The 21,006-nt window shown below is 40.1% G+C and overlaps 1 protein-coding gene and 1 long non-coding RNA gene across 4 annotated transcripts in view; one reads left to right on the top strand and one right to left on the bottom strand.

The window, feature by feature from the left end:
• Positions 1–11,725: 11,725 nt before the first annotated feature.
• Positions 11,726–20,242, bottom strand: LOC311580466. The gene is made up of 4 exons (XR_014773466.1): positions 19,436–20,242; positions 18,838–18,911; positions 12,705–12,944; positions 11,726–12,217 (listed from the first exon to the last, which is right to left on the bottom strand). It is a non-coding gene; the product is annotated as an uncharacterized lncRNA (long non-coding RNA).
• A 221-nt stretch (positions 20,243–20,463) lies between these two features.
• Positions 20,464–21,006, top strand: part of PLSCR4 (phospholipid scramblase 4) — a 44,958-nt gene continuing 44,415 nt past the window's right edge. Inside the window, exon 1 of one of the 3 annotated variants that reach the window (XM_084752081.1) lies at positions 20,464–20,748. The gene's annotated coding sequence lies outside the window, so the exon portion shown is untranslated. Of the gene's footprint in view, positions 20,765–21,006 lie in introns of all 3 variants that reach the window. The other 2 variants (XM_084752080.1, XM_084752079.1) reach the window with 2 other exon arrangements.

Genomic DNA, 21,006 nt, shown 5'->3' with positions numbered 1-21,006 from the left:
CCCTTCTGATTGACCTATCGGGCAATTCAAGACTTGCCCTAGTGATCATCATTCAGCTTGCAACACAGAGTTAGGCGGAAACAGCTTTCTATTCTCATCTCTGCCTGGATGACACAAGACAAAAATCATAAACATCAGCTCCAGGGCTCTCTCTTTCCTTAAAGAGGCAGCTTTTATGTTGAGAGCATTACATTTTTGTTTTCTGATCACCAAAGGGCATTTTGAAACAATGCAATGTACTAAATTAAATTGCTCATTTAAAATTGAAAGAAAGAGGAGAACAAAAAAGTAGGAGAACAAATATACTTTCTCAACTGTGAGAAAACATGATTGTTATATTTTACTTTCAACGTTTTGTCCCCAAGTAATGGTTGTTATCATTTGTAGACAAGCTCTTCCCATGATTAAAGAATCATATATCATTTATTGAACTACAAAGGGAACATCTTGGCTTCCATGATCATGGTAAACTGTTGGAAGCTGACTAGTAGCAATGCAACCCTGTGGAGCTATGTGGGAGGCAGTCCACTGAAACTTCTCAATATTAGAAAGTTCTACACTGAGAGGAAATGGTTTGCTTTCTTTCTGGAAATTCTAGTACTTATTTCTAACAGTAACACACAGAGTTTCAAAGTTGGTTCTACATAGTTCTTCTGTATCTCATGGCAAGTGACCCACCTTCTTCCTTTCTAAACTTTTATTTCTCTGGACTAATTATTTTCAGTGTAGCATTGTTTGAATTAAAGCATTTGTAGCATCCTTCTTTATGACCCCCTCACACTTCATAGTTCTGTTGCAGTGGGGGCACAGGAACTAAGTAATATTCCAAAAACAGAGTGTAACCAAAGCGACTTTCCATGCAGGAACAGTGGATCACAGCTAATATAGACCTTTGTTTCTCTTTCTTTAATTAAAAGTGTGTTTCCCCCCTACAATATGTCCTGATTATGGCTTTGCCTTCTTCTACCTTTCCCAGAACACCCCACTCTCTAATCTAAATTGACACCACTTTTATTAGAAAATGGACAGGAACCTAAGGAATATTAGTAAAATATAATAATATAATGTAATTAATATAATATAAACAAAAGCAAACACATTGTAATAGGACAAAATAAACAAACACAAGGAAAGAAGGCCAAGAAAAGGCACAGGAAACATATAGAAACAGAGACTCACTTGGTCTGACATAAAAGCAAATCCCATAAAAGCAAAACCACAAAATCTGAAGCCATACTATGTATGCAAAGGACCAATGGGGTAAAATAAAAAAATAAAGAAGATAAAATTTAAAAAATAAATAAAAGGAAAGGAAAAGCCCCGGCATTAGATTAAAAGACAAGGCACTGTCAATGGTGCTGTTGAGGTTTTTTGTTTGTTTGTTTGTTTTGTTTTTTGTTTTTTCTGTTGCCCATTTACTCCTAGGCATGCCACCTATCATTATGAGTGGTTTGTTTCCACAGTGAGGATCCCTTGGAGAAAACTAAATTTTCCTTTGCAAGTGGCTGTCAACTGGAGAGAGTTTCTAGGTCCTCTTTTCCTTTCAACTCTAGGATCCTATCTGGTGCAGATACATGCTGGCCTTTGGCATGCTGCCTCAGTCTCTTGTGGGTTCGTAAGTGTGCCGGTCCTATTTCGACTTACAACACAGTGTAAGAAGCCTCAGCATTTCTCAGGCTCTGTCTGCAAGAGGCAGATGCCAGAGATCCTTTTCCAGACAATTTTCCACAGACTCTCATTAAAGTAATGTTTCTAGCATTTGCATCTACATTTTAGTAGAAATCACGTATGTTTTCTATATTGGAAAGCATTTTCCAGGAGAGTATGCAATTCTTCTCTTTTTCCCTACCAAAAGTACAGTCCTCAAAGACCATTTGTCAGCTTTTCCTAGAAAAGTCTTTGGCACTGTTCTTTCTCATGTAAACCCTGCGTGGAATTTTGTGTCTGCTTTCTTGTCCTTCAGTGAGATTTTATATCTTGCTTCTAGCATTTGCTTTGGATTATTCTGATCTTCTTCTGTTCTTTCATCTATTACCAAGGATGAAATATGTCAGTAATAGGCACCCTTACATAACTGAGATTGGACCTGGTATGCATAGACATTTGCTTAGACAAGGAAGAAACATTAAATATAATAAATCCAACTCCCTCCTTGAGACCTAAAAATATTGTCACCATGTTTTCACCACAAGATGATTTTGTCCATATTTCATAAGGTCAAGTGCATTCTAGGAGCTTTATTCCTTCTCAGAGCACAGTGTCTGTCTATTTGCATAACTCACCTCAATTCCATGTTCACCATGTTTGTGATCTGGTTCTTACAAGTCTTAGTGGTTTGATTGGTTGTTTACTTTTATACAGTGTGTTTAAATCCTCAGGAATATTTGTAAAGATATAGCATAAGAGTTTATTTATTTCATTCTCAAGATTTTCTTAAAACTCAATAATCAAGGACATCTTCACATTTTTATCAACAATATGTTGCTTTAGTGGAGTTTCTTTTGCTTTTGGGTTTTGTCAGTCTGTCCAATTACCTCAGCTTAATTGTTCATAAAATTTTAATTAATTCTGATTTATATTTTCTGTCTTTATTCTGCCTTTGTCTTCTGCCACCTGAAATACTTCCATAGTGTCACTTAATATGATAGTAACCTTATGTAAATATGTAAGAAACAGTATTTCCCCCTAAGAAATAAAAAATACATTAAAACCTTATCTAGACCTCAGTGTGGGCATGGGAAACTTCCCTTCAAGTCACTGGTTATGGGGAATGCAAGAGACTCCCCAAACCATATAAGCTCCTGACATTGACTCTGCTTGTCTTCCAGAACTCAAAGGTAAGATTCCATTGCTGAAGATTGTTTATCTGTTCTTCACTCAACTTGCAACATAAGGCATGGAGAAATCAAGCTGGAACTAACTTGGGAATCTCCTTTTTGACACCTGGCTCTCAGTATAAAAAGGACCTATGCAAGCTTTCAAGAGAGAAAAGTATCATCCTACCCGTATGAAAACCCTATAACCATAAAAAAATCCATCTAGGCAAGATATCTTCAATAATGTAGTTAATAGTTGGACTGTTGTCTTGGGTAACCTACAGCTGACTAATTCAACTTAAAGCCTGCTCTATGTAAGGGAATTCATGCCTGACACTGTAAATTTAGCCAACTACCCTTGACTGGAGGGGTCATAGACTCTTCCATTGCCATTTTCCTAAACCAATATCATTTCTACCTCCACTGTAAATACTTATAATTAAACCCATGGGTATGTAGAGTTCTCACTCCTCATCAAAGATGTTTCTTTTAATATCAGACAGGGACTACTACAGAGCTCCACAATTAATCAAAATGCAGAGAATAAGTGAACATGGGGTACCCAGTCCCAGTTGGTATATTTATAATGTAACTCTTATACCTAAAGCTCAAGAGAAAAAAATAAAAGTGGAGCTGGATGAATATGAAAGGCAGAGGACCAGGGCATCTGATTCTAGATAGTGTTGGAGACATGACAGAGATGCTGCGTCCATCTCAACAACATGGTTGCCTAAACAAGACCTGATGCATGATGATAGGGGACACTTCACAAAGCCACACCATTACATAAAGATTTGCAGATTAGGTAAGATTCTATTGATGATGATGGTATACTGTTGGGGCACAAGACATTGGGAAAACAAGGTAGAACTGATCAATTAATGGTTGCAGTGGAAGGAAGATAGTCTTCCCTAAGGATAAGCCTCCTAATAGTTTATCCAATCCCAAGTGGTAGACCCTAAAGACATGTACATAAAACCAACTCTAAAATGCCTCAGTAGGTTGTATACATATTTGTGTATACGTGTAACAGTAATAATCACAGAAGGTCATGAACTTGAGGGGAGGTGGAAGGAGTTTGAAGGGAGAAAGGGATGCGGATATCCAGTTAGATCAGCACCATTTTGTTGAAGATGCTATTTTTTTCCATTGTATGGTTTTGGCTTCTGTATCAAAAAACAAATTTCCATAGGTGTGTGGGTTTACTTCTGGGTCTTAAATTTGATTCCATTGATCAGCCTGTCTGTTTTTATGCCAGTACCATGTGGTTTTTATTACTTTTGCTCAGCTTGTAATCTGGCATCATGGTACCTTCAGCTATTATTTTATTGTTCAGAATTGTTTAGCTATCCTGATTATTTTTCCCTATATGAATTTGAGTATTGTTTTTTCACAGTCGGTAAAGAATTGTGTGTGAATTTTTATGGGAATTACATTGAATCAATAGATTGTTTTTTTCCAAGATGGCCATCTTCACCATGTTAATCCTACCAATCCATGAGCATGAGAGATATTTTCATCTTTTGATATCTTCTTCTGTTTCTTTTTTCAGAGACTTGAAGTTCTTGTCATATATGTCTTTCACTTGCTTGGTTAGCATTATACCAAGACAGTTTATACATTTGTGGCTATTGTTTCCCAACTTATTTCCCAGCCCAATTATCATTTATTGGTTTTTTGAGTTCATTGTGTATCCAGCCACTTGGCCGAAAGTGTGTAAAAGCTGTAGGAGTTCCTTGGCAGGATTTTTGGGGTTACTTTTGTATACTATCATATCATCTGGGAATAGTGATACTTTGACTTCTTCCTTTCCAATTTGTATCCCCCTTGATCTTCATTAGTTGTCTTTTGCTCTAGCTAGAACTTCGAGCACTATATCGAATAGATATGAAGAGAGTGGACAGACTTTTCTTGTCCCTGATTTTAGTGGAATTGTTTGAAGTTTCTCTCTATTTAATTTGATGCTGGCTATTGGCTTGCTTTATATTGCCTTTGTGTGTGTGTGTGTGTGTGTGTGTGTGTGTGTGTGTGTGTGTGTGTGTACGAGCCTTGTATCCTTGATCTTCCCAACACTTTTACCATAAAAGGTTGTTGGATTTTGTCAAAGATCAGCATCTAATGAGATTGTCATGTGGTCTTTTTTCTTTCAGTTTGTCTATATAGTGGATTACATTGATAGATTTTCTTTTTGTTCTAGAATTTTCAGATATGCTATTAAGATGCTAGTAGGAGATCATTCCAATTTCCATATGAAGACATTTAGTGCTATGAACTTTCTTCTTAGCACTGTTTTCATTGTCTCCTATATGTTTGGGCACTCTGTGCCTTCATTTTTATTGAATTCTAGAAACTCTTTAATTCTGTCTTTAGTTCTTCCCTGACTCAGTGGTTATTGAGTGGAGAGTTGTCCAGTTTCCATGAATTTAGGTTGTTTCTGTTGTTGAGTTTCAGCTTTAATCCATGGTGGTGTGATGAGATACAAGGGGTCATTTAAATTTTCTTGTATCTGTTAAGGCTTGCTTTATGACTAATTATACTGTTTATTTTGGAAAAGGTCCTATGAGGTGCTGAGAAGAAGATATATTCTTTTAGGGGGTTGTTGAAGTCTCCCACTATTAATGTATTGGGTTTGATGTATGACTTAAGTTTTAGTATTGTTTCTTTTATATGTGGGTGCCCTTCCACTTGGGGCATAGATATTCAGAATTGAGATGTCATCTTGTCAGATTTTTCCTTTGATAGACATGAAATGTCCTTCCCCATCTCTTTTGATTAATTTTGGTTGAAAGTTTACTTTATTAGATATTAGAATAGCCACTCCAGCTTGCTTCTTGCAAGTGTTTGCTTGGAAAACCTTTTTCCAGCCCTTTACTCCGAGATAATGTCTATCTTTGTTGGGGAGGTATGTTTCATGTTTGCAGCTGAATAGTGGATCCTATTTATTCATCCATTCTGTTAGCCTCTGTCTTTTTATTGGGGGAATTGAGTCCATCGATGTTGGGAGATGTTAACGATCAATGATTATTAATTACTATTATTTTGATTTTGTGGTTGTATGTGTGTTTCCCTTCTTTTGGTTTTGCTTGTGTGGACTTATTTATTTCCTGTCCTTGGTGTAGTTCGCTATTGGGTCGGAGTTTTCATTCTAGTATCTTCTGTAGGGCTGGATTTGTGGCTAGGTACTGTTTGAACTTGGTTTTGTCATGGAATATCTTGTTTCTTTATCTATGATGATTAATAGTTTTGCTGGATATGGTAGTCTGGTCTGACATCTGTGGTCTCTTAAAGTCTGCAAGATATCTACTTAGGTCCTCTGGCTTTTAGAATCTCTGTTTAGAAGTTGGGTGTAATTCTGATAGATCTGCCTTCAAATGTTACTTGGCCTTTTCCCCTTGCTGCTTTTAATATTCTTTCTTTGTTCTGCATATTTAGTTGTTTTATTATTATGTGGTGGGAGGATATTCTTTTTCTGCTCTAATCTATCTGATATTCTGTATGCCTCTTGTACGCTATGTACTTCTTTAATGGATTTATTTATTATCTTTTTAAAGGCCTCTATTATCTTTATACAGTTGGATTTAAGGTCATAGTTTTGTGCTTCTGCTACATTAGGATATCCAGGGCTTGCTGTAGTAGCATAGCTGGTCTCTAATGCTGTCATATTGTCCTGGCTTTTGTTGATTTGAGTTCTTAAGTTCCCTGGTGCTTGCTGGCCACCAAGGATTCCAGTAGAGTTGTGGGTTGGATGCTCCTGGTGCAAACACGCTTCCTCGAGAAGGCAAGAAGAGCCATGGGCTGGACAATGGAGCTTAGGGTTCAGAGCAAAGCTTGCCGAGATGTTGCTTGTGCCTCAGGGTGACCTGGCAGGCAAGAGATTTCGGGTTAGGCGTTCTATCCTAGATGTTCCTGGGAACAGGAAGCCTCCTCTGGAAGGCAGGCAGAGCCCATGGGCCTGACAGTGCATCGCAAGGGACAACTTGTAGCTCACTGCTGCTAGGTGGTTCGCAGCAGCTCAAGGAGGCAGGGGGTCGTTCGGTAGGGTTCTAACCTGGATATTCCTCCTCAGGGATGCAGGCAGAGCTGTGGGTGGGACAATATAGATTGGGGTCATAGTACAGCTCCCTATGCTGGCTGTACTCCAGGGGGACCCAACAGGCAGGGGCCCTTTTGTTGTTGTTGTTGTTCTTGTTTTTGTTTGTTTGTTTCTGTTTGTTTTTGTTTTTAATTCAACCATAACATCAGCATTACCAAAGCTCCATATGGTCCCCAAAAGTTTCCCTTCCTTCTTCCCCCTTCTTCTGGATTTAGTCAGCACACAACAGAACACTACAGAGTTCAATTTCTGCAAGCCAAAAATAAACATCTAGCCAGGCATGTGCTGTGGACATGAGCACATGCTCAGCTGGTAGTAAATGTGTTTACACAGTTACGTAAGGTGAGAGACAGATTAACCATTTGTGGGTATGAGAGCCCATGCCCTGCTGTCTTTGAAATGACAATTTAAAGTTAGTTTTTCTCCCAGTCATCAAATGGCATGTGTTTGCCATATTTTTAAATTGCAGACCGAGATGTGCTCACTGTACCAGGTAATCTTTCCTGACATGTACCCATCAATTCTTGATACCATCTTCTCAAGAACCATTTTTTAAAGCCTCTGTTGATCAGAAACAGGTTCCCCATTTTTCCAAGCCACAGTTGATCAGAAGCAGCTTCCCCAGAATGGTTATGTCGCAAGACCCACTGCTCTTCATAACTATTAGTGGCTTACTCAGTGTGACTGCAGCTGTTTCTCTAGGGACATGATTATGTGTCCCAAAATAACCAAGGACTAATTGTCACATCGGAGAATTAACAGAGGTAGAGGGAGGTGAGGAGGGTTTTATCTCTTGAAAGAGCTTTCAGAGAAACATAGAAACATCCTTGGCGATTTCAGCCTGTATGTTCCCGGCCCTGTCTCTGACCGACAAAGTGAAACCAAATACCGCTGTGAGTATAAACATCGCAGGGAAAGTAAAGAGAGCTTGTAAGACACAGGCCTCGGTAATAGGGATAGGGGCCACCAAAGGGGGCCCTGGCAAATGGAAAGGGGTTTCCATGGGTCCTGCTGCATGAAGTCCCATCAGGGAAGCATTCATATACCATTCGCTGCAGTTACTGCATAGCCACTACCACTTACTAACACCTAGTGTGCCAGAACTGCTCCAACCTTTGAGTGTCAACAGAAGAAACTGCCATGGTGTAGTCATCTTCCCTTTAATTGATGAGAAGTTTTTTTTTCAATAGAAGGACCAGCATTATTAATTAGGTCAATACTACATAATAACTGTATAATAACTCTTCTAAGTAGAAAAGCAGTTCTTAAACTCCCATATTCTGTTCTTTCTAAACTATAATATTATTTTGTTGTAAGTTAAACCGTATTTATTATTAAGACAGTGAATCAAATTTTAACTACAAAGAACAATTTTTAAGCTGTCCTAATGTCTTGCTATTTTTTGTTTTAGCCTGTTTGACCCAATATATAGGTTGGTAGCTTATGTGATATCACACTTGTTCCTAAACAAGATGCCCCATTTTGAATAGGCATCCTCACTTTGCCTCATTCCTTTATCTTGTTAGTGGTTCAGTGGAAGTTATGTGCCAGCACTCTGTGTGGCTTCACACAGACATCTTCCAAGTTAATGGAGGAACCAGTGCACATTTGATGGGACATAGCAGGATATTCTTCCCACTAGATCGTTTGGTGCCTCCAATAGCCACCCTATCTAAACTAGTTGTCAAGGGCCCCTTTAGATCTCCATTTATGAAACTCTAATAGCATCCATCAATGAAGAAATCCCAGTGGGGCATGGTGACACAAATCGGTAATCCCAAAATTCAGGGAGGCAGAGGCAGGTGAATCTCTGTGAGTTCGAGGGCACCCTGGTCTACAAAAGAAGTGCAGGACAACCAAGGCTACACAGGGAAACCCTGTCTTTAAAAAACAAAGATTGGGGAAAAGGAAAAAGAAAAGAGAAAGAAATTCCAATTATTTGCACAAAGTCTCTTTCATATAGCCAAGTAAGCATATTCATATACTAATTTAATAAGACCAGCTTCTTGAGTCTATGTACTACAGCACCATTTATGTAAACACAGACCCTATGTGCATAGTAACTTCATACACGAGGCCATTTATTCCTCAAGATACCCTTTTCCTCTTCCCCGGCCCCCTCTTCTCTTGTCTTTGCTTTTCTTTTGTACCTCTCTACCCAGAAATATAGGAGGATTCGTCATGAAAGGTAGAGCTTACGTGCAATCTAACTCCTTATTAAATGAAGGATGTTTGACAAGTAGAACTCATTTTCAACTTATGAACACAGGCTGATATTCTTTATCGTGTAAATTCAGCTTCAAATATTTTCTAACTCTGCAATATTTCTAGTTTCACATACATCCTTCTGCCGAACACTGAGCACATTCACTTGAAATTACTGTATCTTCTAACGTTATATCTCCTGTTGAATGTAGTAATAATGACATTTCAAAAAAACACCTAGTTGAAATATATTTTAAATATAAAGCATTCTATGAAGGGCTGGGATGCAGCTTAGGGTAGAACACTTGTTTAGCATGCATAAGACCATGAGTACATCCCCAGGTCCTAAATAAAGATATAAATGAATAAAAATATTACATATCCATATTTGGATATCCTGTTATCACTCTATGTCAAGGCTATTTGGAAGTCTTGGGTTTTTGAAACTGGCACCTTCATATACTTCAGCAGTTTATATACTGGGTAGATGTTAAGGTGGACAACTCAAAGCCCTTGATCTGAGCCTGGGAGGTATCTGAGCTGGTCAGCCCTTTGGCTCTCCTGCTCTCATGGCCTCTGGGCAGGATTACCAGCAATTCCTGCAACCACCATCAGATCTACTGTGCTGCCCAGATGAGGTGCAGGATCTGTGTTCCCAAGTGCTGCGGCAGTTGAGGGACATGGCCAGTTCTCCCCCTTTCACGGCCCCAGGGCTAGCTCTCTCTCCTGCTGTAGGCGGCAAGGTGCAAAGGTAAGGGAGAGTGTCTTTCCCTTGCCCAAGCTGACACCCACTCAGCAGACAAGTTGTGAGGCCAACTTTCCCATGCTCATGCACTTGGGGCCAGCTCATCCCAAACCCCTGATCCAGGGCCAGCACTAATGTGCTGCCAAGGTGAGGTGCAGGACCTATTCTCCTAAATGGTGCAGCAGGTGAGAGGCTGGGAAGCTCTCCCTCAAGGCCAACTCTCCTGCCTCTTAGAGGTGAGAAAGGGCCACCTCTCCCTCACCCATGTCACTACATGGCAGACAAGTACCAGGGCCAGCTCTCCTACAACCAAGCCCTCTGGACTGGCTCTCCAAAGATTCCCAGATGAGGGGTGGGGCAAATCTTTTCTGTCCCCTTCAGATATTAACTTCAGATATTAACATGTCCCTGGATGGTAGCCCAGACTAGGGACATATGCCTGGCTTTTGGTGGTAACAGACCCCTGCTGCTATAGGACCATCTACAACACAGGACAAGACCCCACCATGGTCCTAGCTGGCATTGCTATCTACTGACATCAGGCTATTCCTCCCTATCCTTGAATCTTCAGTTCTGCCTCTCTCCATTGTACCCACAACCATCTGTTTCCCTTTCTCTTCCATTTCTGCACCACTTACTTGCTCCTCTTAGTAGTGCTCTGAGTCTTTGAGTGTCTGGAAGCCCCACAGGAGTGGTCTCATGTGTGCTATGCCCCACTCATGTGCTATGGTGCCTGACAGGGGTCATCTCGGGAGTGCTTTGCTCCTCCAGGCCTTCGTGGTGCTGGACTGATGGATATTTCAGGCTAGCTCTCTGTCTGGGCCCCATGGCATAGGTCTGGTTATCATCTCAGGCATGTGTCCCAGGCAGAGTTTTCCTAGTCTCTGGCTTGGTCCCTGTCCTGGGAGCCTTTCCAGCCTTGCTTGGCACTGGACTGGTGGTCATCTCAGGCTTTTTTTTTTTTCAGGGAATGTTAGGCTACTAATCATTCAAAACACTGAAAGTAGCCAGAGCCTCTCTCCTCTCTGCCACCTACTGACACACATGTGACATAACAGCCACACCTGCAATGCTTCTGGGTGCAGAAAGTTTCTCATTTTAAAACTAGAATTTATTATAAGAATTCGCATTGCTGAATATATTTTTAAGTATCAGTCCATCTGATTTAGCCTCTGTTTAAAACAAGGCTCCGATAAGTTACTATTTGCCTGTATTTAATGACAGGAACCAACTCTTAGGTTTTGGTTCCACTGATAACGTATAAACAAAATCCTCTATATTACAAAAGTTTGACAGATTGGGAACCTGACATGGGTCAAAACTGAATTTGAAATTCTCCTCTAATCCAGATATGAATTATCTGCTAGACTTGAAGAAAAACCTCTTTTTCATCATTTTGCTTTGGGAAATGCTATTTGTAATATTTCACAGTTCTTAAAATATTTGTTGATTAGTATTAAATGTTTTTGGATCATTGCAAAAATGCATAAATAAATACTTAAAGCTTATCTAAGCCTTTTATGAATTAAATATAAATATAAGTGTGGATATATCTCATAAATGCACAAATAGAACCCAAATGGAATGAAGTTAAATCCTTTAAAAGCAAGAATAATAATTACATATATTTAGATGGATAGACAGAAAAATTATTCAATATGTAATAAGTAAAGGAAAATCATACCCTATCCTCCGATTGTATGTAATAAGTAAACAGTATTTATTACTCTGATATGGCGTAAGAAGGAAATATAATTAACTTTCAAAGACCAGAGTCTTTTAAATGAATTATTCTAATGTTTATTTTTTTTGTTGAATTTGTTATTATATTTACAACCCAAGAAAAGCTTATGGCAATAGTGCACATTTAAGAGTCACTCTGAAGCAGAACTTGGTTCCCTTGCCAGTGTAGCCACGTTGCTTTATTCTCTCAAGCTACACGGTCCTTATTCCTTACCATCTTTTACCACTGCTACATCCTAGATAGCTTGTTTTAAGAATTCTTGTCTATTCTCTCCTCATACAATCCAAGGGAGAAATGTTTTTGGGGGGTGCTTACTTACAAAGCATGGGTGAGGGAGGTCAGATTGGACAGTCTTACCCAGGACTGATGATGATATCTCCATAACAACAGAGATGGAATCCTTTACAGTTAACTTCAGCTATTTTCTCTAAAACCCCCTGAGACCAGCCAACAGCTTGCAATTAAAACAGGGCTACATATCAATGCCTGGGAGGAGTAATTGGAATCTCAGCAGAGTCCAGAGATCCTCTCCAACTCCTCCGCCTAGTGAGAAGATGTCAACAGTCAGCAAGCCACGTGGTGATGATGGTCTGCAGTCAGGCACAGCTGATACCCTGTATTTGTAACAATGATTTCTGCTTAAATTTTTATGTTCATACGACCATAACTATTTTATACACACACACACACACACACACACACACACACACACACACACACGTGTGTGTGTGTGTGTATATATATGCATTTTAACTACTGAGCCATTTCACCATTCCTATGCATCTATTATTGCTCTTGACTGCTACTTACAAAAAGTACCTTAGACAGAATATATTAAAAATAGCAATAGTTTATGACTGCTAGGTGGGGAAGCAAGGAAGTCCAAGATCATGGTGCCCAATCATATCTGTCACTATTACCCCTTTCCAAACTCCTTTTGGTGACCCCTACCCTATCTTCCTCCCAACTTCATGTCCCTTATATTTTGATATTCATTCCCCAAGTCCAGTCAATGCTGGCATATGTTCAGGGGTGTGGGGCCATTCCCAAGGAAATGCATGGCCTACCACCAGCCAAGTCCCCAAAGAGAATGACTCTTACTTCTTCAACAATCACCCACTGTAAGTAGCTACTCTACCGAGGGTGGTACTCTGCAGATCGTTGGTGATTGGTGTGCGAGGTTTGACTGGCTTGAGGTTGCACAGGTCTTCTGCGGGTAACCACAGCTGCTATGCCTTATAGGTATAGCAACCAAGGCCTCTCCAGAAGTCAGCATTTCACTGCTCTCATCTTTGTCCACCACCTCTTGCATTCTTTTCACCTATTCTTCTAAGATGTTCCCTGAACAAAAGAGAGAAGAGGAAGAGCTACATTCCAGTATCACAGTCTAGGGCATGCATAGCTGCAACCACCTTTCTCATCTTGTCTTCACTCCCCTCAAGTGCCACTACCTTCCAACAGTGCCCGGGCTAGGGACCAAGCATTTATTCTCAGGCTCTTTCCTGGTGGGGTTCGGAGGGACAAAGGTTACCAGCACATTTTGGAGAGACTCCTGTGGTACCAGCAGGAAATATAGAAAGCAACAGATGAAAAGACTAGATTGAAATTTCAAGTCCTAGCCATAGCAGGGGAGACAGAGGTTGGGATTTGAGAAATGTTAATGATAGAGAAGTTTAGTCTCACCTTTAGTAACATTGCAGATCTACCTTGTCAAAGTCTATACACAGGACTCCAGAAGTTAATGATTAGCCTATGACCACCTGCATGACTAACTCTCTTTGGAGACAATAAACAGAAGTCATAATCCTAATTATGCCAAACGTCCTGTTCACATTAAAAACTTGTAATGCATCTTAAGAAAAGGGAACTTATGACACATTGCCAAAAATCAGTGCCGGTCCACAGAAAAAGGAAACAATACTGCAATACAGCAGGAAACAACTGCTAAAATGATATTCAAGAATCCAAAGAAAATGATGGTTCTAGTAAATTACTGGTTATAAAATTTATCAAGAGGCATGCAAGTTTCAAGAAGGAATCAAACAGAGACACTGTATAAATCCAATATTTGCCATAGGTTTCCAAGCATATTAAAGTTGATATTACTTACAAGAGAAAAATGTAAACATAGACTTGTTAGCCAGTCAGTGAGTCTAACACACACTTAATTGAATGGCCAAGAAGAAAAGGAAGAAAATGTTTGAAGGAAATAGCTTAAGGAGAAAATAGCTAATACCTTTGCAATTTTGATGAAAGACACCAAGTCAGTTGTGAAGTTTAAAGAAGCATAGGCAATATGAATATAAAGAAATCACACCTTTTAATGTGACTAGCTGCACAAAGGTCAATATTAAAACATCAGTGTTAGAACCATGGCTATGATAAAACCTGAGACACTAAATCGGTTAGAAGAAAAAGTGGGGAAGAGCCTGGAACACATTGGCACAGGATGTCTCCTTTCTGAACAGAACACCAACAGCCTGGGCCTTAAGGGCAACAATCAATAAATGGGACCTCATGAGGCTGAGAAGCTTCTGTAAGGCAGGAGACACTGTCAAGAGAACAAAGCAACAGTCCACAGACTAGGAAAAGATCTTCACCAAGCCTACATCTGACAAAGGTCTAATATCCAAAATATATAAAGAACTCAAGAAATGAAACACCAACAAATCAAATAATCCAATTAAGAAATGGGGCTCAGAACTAAATAGAGCATTCTCAACAGAGGAATATCGAATGGCTGAGAAACACTTAAAGAAATGCTCAGCGTCTTTAATCATCAGAGAAATGCAAATAAAAATGACTCTGAGATTCCATCTTACACCCATCAGAATGGCTAAGATAAAAAAAACTCAAGTGACAGCACATGTTGGTGAGGATGTGAAGAAAGGGGAACACTCCTTCATTGCTGGTGGGAATGCAAACTACTTTGGCAATCTACCTTGTGCTATCTCAGAAAACTGGGAAGAGGGCTTCCTTAAGACCCAGCTATTCCACTCCTTGTATTATATCCAGAAGATGCTCCACCACACAACAAGGACATATGTTCAACCATGTTCATAGCAGCCTTATTCATAATAACCAGAACCTAGAAACAACCTAAATGTCCCTCAGTCAAAGAATGGGTAAAGAAACTGTGGTACATTTACACTATGGAATACTACTCAGCTATTAAAAAGAAGGAAATCCTGAATTTTGTTGACAAATGGATGGAACTAGAAACGATCATACTGAGTGAGTTAACCCAGAAGCAGAAAGACTCACATGGTATATACTCACTTATAATTGGGCACTAGCCTAAGAGGTATGTTCCATGAAAGACCACTTACCAGGAGATTGGGATAAATATGAGAACATCCTAGTGGGACTCTAGGTTAGAGAAGTATGGGAGAATGGAGAAATAGAAGGATCCAGAGGGTCCTAGAAACCTACAAGAAGAACATCATGATGGGCGGATCTGGGCCCACACGTCCAGCTCAAACTATTGTACCACCCAAGGACAATACATGCAGTGAACATTGAACCCCTACTCAAATCTAGCCAATGGAAAGGACATTCTCCACAGTTAAGTGGAGAGTGGGGACTGACTCTGACACAAACTCTGGTTCCCCATATTTGACAACTTCCCCTTGTTGGAGAGGTCTGTTGGCATTCAGAGAAAGGATAAGCAGGCTGCCAAGATGAGACTTGATAGCCTATGATCATATAGAAGGGAAGGAGGTCCTCCTCGGTCACAGACATAGGGGAGGGGAATAGGGTGAAAGCGGGAGGGAGGGAGGAATGAGAGGATAACAACTTAGATGTAATCTGAATAAATTAATTAAATAAACAAAACAAAACAAAACAAAACAAAACATGGCTATGGGTCCCAACAGATAAATGGAAGTTATAAAAACAAGTTGTTGAGGAATTAAAGAAAAATATGTCCACACAAAATTTTATACTTAAGTGAAAATACTCTTAAAAATGCATGAAGTTCCAGATAAGCTGTGGTGACATTTTCTTTGGCTTACTCTATGTTATTCTTTTCATACCCATTTCATCAGTTTATGTCCTAATCTTTATTATTTTTTTCCCATCTACTATTTAGGGTTTTGACTCATTCTTGTTTACCTAAGACTTGGAAGTACACCATTAGACCATTTATTTACCATCTTTCTCAAACTTTTATTTTATTTTATTTTTTGGCATTTATTGTGTATATGGGAGAGGGCCTGGGATTATCATGGCTTGTGTGTAGACTTTTACTTTTTTTTTTTTTTTTTGCATTTATTGTGTATATGGGAGAGGGCCTGTGATTGCCATGGCTTGTGTGTAAACATCAGAGGATGACTTTAGGGGGCTTGATAGGTTATGATCATTTGGATTTATGTTTCCCATTTCTACTAAGGAAGATTCCTCCTAAAGTAGCAAAGACAGCAACTCTGGTATTCACAGAGAGTAAAAGGTTCTTATGGACTTCACGTTATTTCTGATAACGTTCAGAGGGGAGTCACCTATGCTCCACTGGGAAGAAAACACAGTGTAATCAGTAGCCCTACCCTGCTGTAAAGTCCAGGAATGACTAACTTAAAGGCAATCAACAGCTGTGTAATTGGTTCTAAGGCTCATTCAATATGAAGAAATACAGGACTTTCCACAATCCAATCAATAATATAAAAACAACAAAAAAAGATTCATAACAAGTAATGACTTTGAAACAGTAATAAAAATCTCCTAAGAAGAAGAGCCAATGATTGAGCAAATTCACCACCAAACCATTAAGGAAAAGATAATACTAATTTTATGTTTGTTCCATGAGGTGAGAATGGAAGGAATACTGCTAAATTTATTTTAGGAAGCCAGAATAACCCTGTCAACAAAACTGGCTTAGGAAAGAGAGGGAGAGAGAGAGAGAGAGAGAGAGAGAGAGAGAGAGAGAGAGAGAGAGAGAGAGAGAGAGAGAAGAAGAAGAAGAAGAAGAAGAAGAAGAAGAAGAAGAAGAAGAAGAAGAAGAAGAAGAAACCAAAACCAAAGCAAAACAATGATCAATTGCCTTTATGAACATGGACACAAGTATTTTCAAACATATACATGCAAACCAAATTCAAGAGCTTATAAAGAAAATCATGGGTGTGACTAAGATGTTTCACAGTAGTGTGGTGCAACATAGAAAAAGCAACTCCTGTATTCAAAACATAAAAAAACCTGAGGACAGAAATGAGGTGATCATCTCTCAATAGATTCAGAAAAGTTCTTTGACAAATTCCAACATCCTTTCATGATAAAAGCCTTGGAAAAACTAAAGGGATATGACTCAACATAATAAAGGCAAACCAAGGGCCGGTATTAACATAAAGAAATTGAAGAATACACCAGCAAATGGAGTGATCAGCCATGGGCACAGACTGACAAAATTAATACTGTGAAAATGTCTATGTTACAGAAATAAAACTACAGATTCAACATAATCTCCACCAAAATTTCAATAAACTTTACACAGAACCAAAAAATAATTTACTAAGCCATATTGGAGACACAAAAGCCCCAAATGGCCAAAGCAATCCTAAGCAGAAAGGTCAAGGTTGGAATATCACTGTATCTCAAATTATATAAGAAATGAAGAAATAAAAGTAGCATGTCACTGTCACCAAATAGATGCAGCATAAAAGAAAGGACCCAGAAACAAATTCAAATGACTATTTTTTTGTTTTTACAAAATGGTCAAAAACTTACACTGGGGTTGGGAGGAAAGCTTTTTAGTAAGTGTTACTTGGAAAATTAGATCCATATATCTCACCTGTACAAAAATAATTTTAAAGTGAATCAAAGGTCTTAATGTAAGAGCTGACCTTAAAATGGATAGCCTAACACATAGGTAAAGATTGTGACTTCAAGATACAGGTTCAGGAATGGACTTTTTGAAAGAAAGCATCACAGGAAACAACTCTTAGATTTGACAGAAGGGATTATGTGATTTTAATACCTTCTACACAGCCAAGGAAGTAATCCTATAACGCAGCCTACCGAGGGAAATAAAAATATTTGCCAACTATATATCAGGCCAGGGATCAGTATTTAGAATATATAAAGAATTGTGCAACAGCAGCAGGAACAACAACAACAACAAAAATCTTACCAGTAAATGGGCTAGGATGGAAGAAATGTAAATGGCTGATACATTTAAAAAAAAAAAAAAGCAAAAATCCTTCGACATCTTTAGCTAGCAGGGAGATGCAAACTAAAATTGCTTTAAAATTCCTACTTATCCAGGTCAGAATGTCAAACACCAACAAATCAATGGTGGCAAAAATATGAGGAGGCGAGACCTCTGTCCAGGGCTGGTGATCCTATAAACTCATGTGACCACTATGGAAATTATTGTGGTAACTCCCTAAAATACTAAATTACCATAAAACCCGATTATACCACTCCTGGTATAAGCATAAGATGCAACCTGTTAACAGGGTTCCTTGAACATTCATGGCACTACTCCCCTTTTTCCAGTAAACAGAGAATAGAAAGAATTTAGATGTTCACCCACAGATGACTTGATAAAGAAAATGTAATATGTACATATCATGAAATTTTATTCAGGCATAAGAAATAAATTAGGATACTTAAAAGAAAAAAAGGATGAGACTGGAGATCATTATATTTAATAAAAGTAGCCAGATTACAAAAGACAGATATCACACGGAGTCCCTACTGCTGAAGACGCCACGAACTTTGGACACAGAACCGAGAAGAGCTGAGTTGGTTCTAACCCAAAAGCCTTCTCCCTGAGAAGATGCCAGGGACCCTCCCAAGAGAGGGAAGCAACCAATCGTCACACCCTGCTATGATTCCTATGAACCACAGCAATGACCAGTATAGGGAGACAACACTAAGGGTACAGTAGCGGTACACATACATTGTTGGTAACCGACAGTTCTCTAATTGGATGTAAGGCACACTCAACAACAGGGAAGTCATGCCTGTTACTGGCAATCTGTCACTAACAAAAAAGTCAGAGATCTTGGAAATGAACCTACAGCTAACACTTTACTATAATAGGAGAATTCCTATTTATATCCTAAATATCCTTATATTCACAGCTAAGTAAGTATAGGTCACACTATATGTGAAATCTTAGATTTAGATGTAGCTCTATCTCTCCTTCCTTTATCTTTCTTCCCCCACAGTAGATCATTGGGGAAGTAAGGGGTGCATGCGATGGCTATTGCCACTAATTTATTAGAACTTAAAATTGTACCTGAGAAAATCCTCTGGGAATATCTGTGAAGAATTTTTTGGTGTTGTTGTTGCTAGGTCAACCTCTGGGCATGCCTGTGGGAAATCATCTTAATCAGGTTAACTGAGGTAGGACAGCCTTCTTCCGGTGGGTGATAATATTGCCTATTCTACCACCACCATAACCACCACCACATCATAACCTCCACCATAACCATAACCACAACTGCCACCACCATATCCACTACTACCACCACTACCATAACCATCACCATAACTACCACCACCACCACCACAACCACCACCACCATAACCACCACCACCATAACCACCACCACCACCACCATAACCACTACTACCACCACCACCACAACCACCACCACCACCACCACCACCACCACCACCACCACCACCACAACCACCACTACCACCACCATAACCACTACCACCACTACCATAACCATCACCATAACCACCACCACCACCACTACCACCACCATAACCACCAATACCACCACCATAACCATAACCACTACCACCACCACCATAACCACCACCACCACCATAACCACCACCACCACCACCATAACCACCACTACCACCACTACCATAATCATCACCATAACTACCACCACCACCACCATCATCAAAGGTTCAAGATGGAGGGTCCCTTGGTCTGGAAAGGCAGAACCTCTGGATTCTGGTCCTTTGGCTGTGGCTCAGCTTCTATTTTGGTTGCTCTCACATATTTGTTTTGTCCTCCCAAGCAGTGCTTCACAGACATTTTTTCAACTTGATTTAAAAAAAAAGAAAAAGAAAAACCACTGCTTTACTCTAAACCAAACAAGCAAGTAAACCAAACATTAAATAAACAAAACAGCCATATGTGTCTCCATTTAATAACCAATATGTACTTTCTGCCAAGCATTGTACAGGAGATGAGCGTAATGTCTGTCCTCAAGGATCATATAATAAAGACAGAAAGAAAAGTAGGCGGGGAAGTAGTGGAATGAGGTTGATATGCATAAATTCTTTACAATATAGCCAGAGTAACCTTGATTTTTAATTTATAATTTTTAAATCTTTAAAAAAATTTTGTATTGTTCATGTAGCCACTATAGATATTTATATTCACAAGCTCAGTTTTTATTTTCTTTTGGTCCCTCTAATAAATTTAAAATATCAAATTTTTCTAAGACTTTGATGTCAGTTTCTTTGTGTCTATGCTTTCAATAAAGTACTATTTCTTCATTTGAGAAGTGCCCTTGGCGGTTATTACCAACCAGAACATTATTAATTGTTAAATGCATTCTGACAAATCACGTGGGAAAGAAAATGGAAAATTCCAGGACTCTACTTCCCAAGGGCCTGCCCCATGTAAACACTTCCCAGAGCACAGCAAGGCCAAGTTCTCTCATCAGCTTCATCGGGTCTGTGTCCAGCTGTGGTTCAGTGTGAGGTCAAAGGACATTTGGGTTGGCCCACTTTCTTCAGATTCCTGTTTAGGGTTGAACCACTTTTAATTTGACACAGCAAGTAACCAAGTAACCAATGTCCTCTTTCTAGAGTCAGAAACATTGAGCAGGCCTGCTCTTGCCTAGATCCGCGCCTCAACCCCAGTTCCTCTCCCTCCCTCCCAGATAAAACTGGCTCCTCCAGGGCTGCAACTGGTGGCTGAGCAGTGACGCTAGGAGACAGTTGCTCCCGGCAGAAGAGCAGTTTAGAGTGCAGCCCCACGGGCTCCGCTGGCGCCCACAACTTGTTTTCCTTGCCCTTGGATGGGGTTCAGGACGCCAGCGCCCCACCCTGCAGGAAGCCCTTCCCAGGAGCCTCGCCCGCTGCCCTGTGTGGATCGCCCCAGCTCCTCGGCGCCTCCCGCCTTCTCCGGGGCAGGACGGTGGAACTCGGCCTGTCGTGCCTGCAGCTGCGGGCGGTGAGCGGGGCCGGCGGTGAGCAGGGACCCGGGAACTTTGGGGGATGCAGGAGGGCGCTGGGTCCACAACAGTGGAGGAGGCGGAGCAGCGGCGGAGGCTGGAGCTCAACCGCAGGTGGTTGCGCAACTTTGGCGCGGGGTGCCAGGAAGGGTTTCCTGTCTTGGGGTCTGCTAGGTACCCGCAGGTCTTGACAATAGGGCGCCAGGTGAAGGCCCTATGGGAGTGTCATTTAGTCCTGGTGACCTGCACTCTCCAGG

The sequence above is a fragment of the Acomys minous genome, assembly GCF_964271855.1.
Source record: "Acomys minous genome assembly, chromosome: 13".
In the NCBI taxonomy this organism is placed as follows: domain Eukaryota; kingdom Metazoa; phylum Chordata; class Mammalia; order Rodentia; family Muridae; genus Acomys; species Acomys minous.
Note: the sequence above shows the minus strand (reverse complement) of the source record. Positions and strands in the feature narration are given on the sequence as shown.